Source organism: Saccostrea cucullata, unplaced genomic scaffold (assembly GCF_032062105.1).
Source record: "Saccostrea cucullata isolate Sc308-1 unplaced genomic scaffold, CSIRO_AGI_Scuc_v1 ctg502, whole genome shotgun sequence".
NCBI classification, from domain to species: Eukaryota; Metazoa; Mollusca; class Bivalvia; order Ostreida; family Ostreidae; genus Saccostrea; species Saccostrea cuccullata.
Window position 1 is genome coordinate 271282 of NW_026937360.1, and position 4910 is coordinate 276191.

Genomic DNA, 4910 nt, shown 5'->3' on the forward strand with positions numbered 1-4910 from the left:
AATAGAAATATGCAAGCACATTTATACGTAAAAAATTTGAAATAATGAAAGTTATTTTTTAGAGAGCGGGGTTTGTTATGATTATATAACATGAAGTTATGTAATGTGTGTATTTTTTTACTTCCGGAAAGCTATACGATCAATAGCAGTAGATGGTGGATCTACTGGAGCAGTGTCTAATCAAGTTGTATAAATGACAACTGTAGTCTCGTAGTTTTTGTAATTGCTAGTATACTTTACTAAGCATATATGAGAAATATTACAAATGTTTTAGATTAGGAAACCATGAAAGGTGGCGGTAGGATTTTAGAAAAAAATGTTTTTTTTAATTCACTTAGCTAAAATGAGCTTCTCTGATCGGCAGGGGTACGGCGCGTCCGTTGGTCTGTCTGTTTGTTCGTCTGAGAAATATTCATATTTTCAGCTTAATTTTTCTAAAGAACCACTGTCTGGACCAGTCTTATCCAATGAGGGAACATAGTGTTCCTGGTTAAGGGGAACTGTAAATCGTCAAAATGAAGGCCAAACCTCCTCTAAAGGGGATGTAATTAATAAAAGGCAAAAGTAGGATGAGGACAAAGAATGTCTTTTCAAGAACAACTGAAGGAAGAAAGCAGAAATATGGACGTTCCTGGGAGAGATATTGATTCTATTTTTTTTATAATGCCCTTAAAGAGGAGGATGGCGACACAATAGGGAATCACAATTTTACAATTAAATACCGTATAAGTAGAATTCTTAGCAAGGATTTAATTTTGGCATTTTTAGCGAGGGTGCTGACACCGCTAAAATTGAATATCGCTAAAAATTAATTGCGAATTATTTGTAATAGCTACTATAGTAAGCATTTTAAAATCGCTAAGATAACTTCTCACCAAAAATAAAATACAATATTTTGGGTAGAAATCGTTAAATTTGCGACTCGCTAAAATTTCCACTTATACGGTACATTGAAAAGTATTCTTTAAAATGTTCCTGTTAAGAACCACTCATTATACTTATAATTATTCAAGATAAGAACAGAGAGAATCTTGGTTTCATCGGAAAAATATATAGCCTTTACACGAGTGTTTTCCTGTTACATATGCGTCGGAACCGGGGAAGGGAGGGAGGCTAGGGGGCTTAGGGGGCACTTTTTTTCCCGATATATACTTAGTATAGACATTGAACATTCAATCGTAAGTTAAGCCGCCCACTTACCACAGACACGTCGCAGTATAGGTTAAGAATGGGGAAAGTGGGGGAGTTTGGGAAAAAAAATTTGGTACTGAAATTCAAACGTTCCCCCACTTTCAATTTCCTTCCGACGCCAATGTGTTACAAGCAGCTGTCTATATTAAAATAACTAATCTACATACTCCAGTTATGTATAAACAGTTTACATGTACTGTCTGTTCAAAGGGAACCTTAGATTTATTATAACACAAAACGAGATAAATTATATAATTGTTATATTTTTTTCTTTTTATCTATGCAGACATGACTTTTTGTTTCAGAGTTTAATGTAAAAACTATAATTGAATATGTAAAAACAAAATTAATAAGTAATAAAACTTAGTAATATTAATATGTATCTGACACATTTAAAATTGATTGCAGTAAGTTTGACATGAACAGAAATCAATCTCCAATGTAGAGTTACCATTCTTACCCTTCAGACGCATGCCCAAATTGATTGACAATTGAAGCGAAACAATTTCTAGAATATTCTTGGAAATTGTGCTCACACATTTATTCCATGATCGAACCATATTAGATTGTGCTTGAACATAAAGTAAAATTTTTCAAAAAATTGGATAAAGAAGCATATTGGAATCAGCGAATAAAGGATTGTCATTTTGTAATCTAATTTTGATCAGAATCGTAAAAGACAACAATTGTAAGTACAAGTAATATGATTTTGCTTGATGAAGCGTTAGTTTGTTGACAATTTTAAAAAGTAATAAAAAGGTTTTTTTGTTTAGTTTTCTACCCATTAAAAAAAATCGACATATTAAAACATGTTAATGTGTTAATTTAAAAAAAAAAACAATTCCTGTTTATCGTCCAGAAAGAGAGTGTTTTAACTACAACAAAAATATGTCATGTCTGGTACTAAAACATATTGTTTTGAAAATGTACATGAAGGACGTCACAGCTCTGAACTTCATGGGGATTTAACCAATTAGCATATGATATTAAAATTAATATTGAAATTTCATTTGAAAATAAAGTTTTATGTACCAAATGTTAATATTTACATTTTGTGTATTTATATAAATCTTTAAAAAAACGTTCAACAACATAAGCCGGTGGATCTGCTGTATAGTGTAGGTGGGATGACTAAACGAGCTTTTGAAATGACAGTTAAATTTTTGTAGTAAGTACATGTATAATTATTTAACAGATTTGGAATTAGAATTTATTTAGCATATTTATTGTACATGCCGTTACTATAATTTATATTAATCATGTTTGTAATGGAAAATTCATGAGGGTTGGGTAGGGTTGATAAGATTTTTATGTTTTTTTAAAAAGTTTTTAATTTATAACTTTTCAAACTCATGCTTGCATATTTACTCATAGCTAAAAAAAATCTCTAAATATAAAAGTTAAGATTATACCATAAGGGAGGAAACTGTAATTTTTCTTTGGTCACTTGAGCTTAGTTGGCTTTTCAGATCACATTTTTTTTTTTTTATTCTGATAACAAATTAACTGTCGTTTTCTCAAGTATTTTTTATTTTAAAATTTGCTTGTGCTGCAATTAAAGTATGTTCACAGGTGCCTACGAATTTTAACAAACAAAAAAATGCCATAAATTATTTTTGTTTTACTTTTTTATCTATGTTTTTGATATTTTGAAATGTTAACCATGTTATAATGCTAACAATATAACTGAATATGACAAAACAGTTTTAAAATTTAAATATACGTACCTACATGTATCAAAAATGAATGCACCCATAGCGTTTGATACGCAGCAATCTCCACTGTAGAGTTGCTGTTCTTTTCTCTCAGACACATGCCCAAATTAATTGACGAAAGAAGCGTAACGATTTCTTAAAAAAGTCTTAAAGATGGTACTCACAAATTATGAGCCATGCTAGAAAGTGCTTGTACAGCTGACAGATAAGTTTCTGCAAGTCATTGTTTCTTTCACTTAGCATAGGGTTGTCATTTTTTCGTCATTGATCTCGGGACATGAATTGAAAGTACAAGTTATGCGTCTTTCGTTTGATGATGCTTTGTTTAAAGTTTCTGTTTTTTGGATTTACATTTATAGAACCCTTTTGTTGCCTAAAACGTGGATAGAAATATACCACGACTAGTTAATTTATACGCAGTAATTTAAAATACTGCACATAATGAAAGTTATTTTTTTAACAGAGAGCGAGGTTAGCTATGATTATATAACATGAAGTTATGTAATGTGTGTATTTTTTGTCCTTCAGGAAAACTCTACGATCAATAGTAGTAGGTGGTGGATCTATTGGAGCAAGTGTCTAATCAATCTGTATAAATGACAACTGTAGTCTAGTAGTTTTCGAAATTGCTAGACTAGTATACTTTACTAAACATATATGAGAATACATGTCTTTAATGTAATAGTTATTACAAATGTTTTAGATTAGGAAACCATGAAAGGTGGCGGTAGGATTTTAGAAAAAAAAAATATTTTTTACAATTCTTTTAGCTAAAATGAGCTTCTCTGATCGGCAGGGGTACTTCGTCCGTTGGTCTGTCTGTTTCTTCGTCTGAGAAATATTCAAATTTTCAGCTTTTTCTAAAGAACCATTGTCTGGGCCAATCTTATACAATGAGCGAACATAGTGTTCCTGGATAAAGGGAACTGTAATTCGTCAAAATGAAAGCCAAAACTCCTCTAAAGGGGATGTAATTAATAAAAGGCAAAAGTAGGATGAGGACAAAGAATGTCTTTTGAAGAACAACAGATGGAAGAAAGCAGAAATATGGACGTTTCCTGGGAGAAATATTGATTCTATTTTTTTTTAAATAATGCCCTTAAAGAGGAGGGTGGCGACACAATAGAGAACCAAAATTTTATAATAAAATACATTGAAAAGTATTCTTTAAAATGTTCCTGTTAAGAACCACTCATTCTACTCATAATTATTCAAGATAAAAACATAGAGAATCTTGGTTTCATCGGAAAAATATATAGCCTTTACACGAGTGTATTCCTGTTACATAGAAGTCGGAACCGGAAGAGGGGGGGGCTAGGGGGGATTAGCCCCCCCCCCCCCCACTTTTCCCCTAATATATACTTAGTATAGACATTGAACATTCAATCGTAAGTTTAATCGCCCACTTTCCACAGACACGTCGCAGTATAGGTTAAGAATTGGGAAAGTGGTGGAATTTGGAAAAAAATTTTGGTACTGAAATTCAAACCTACCCCCCACTTAGCCCCCCCCCCTTTCAATTTCCTTCCGACGCCAATGTGTTACAAGCAGCTGTCTATATTAAAATAACTAATCTACATACTCCAGTTATGTATAAACAGTTTACATGTACTGTCTGTTCAAAGGGAGCCTTAGATTTATAATTACACAAAACGAGATAAATCATGTAATTGTTATATTTTTTTCTTTTTATCTATGCGGACATGACTTTTTGTTTAAGAGTTTAATGTAAACACTATAATTGAATATGTTTAAAAAATTAATAAGTAATAAAACTTAGTAATATTAATATGTATCTTACACCTTTAAAATTGATTGCAGTAAGTTTGACATGAACAGAAATCAATCTCCAATGTAGAGTTGCCGTTCTTACCCTTCAGACGCATGCCCAAATTGATTGACATTACTAAACGAGCTTTTGAAATGACATTTAAATTGTTGTAGTAAGTACATGTATAGTTATTTAACAGATTTTGAATAAGAATTTATTTAGCATATTTATTG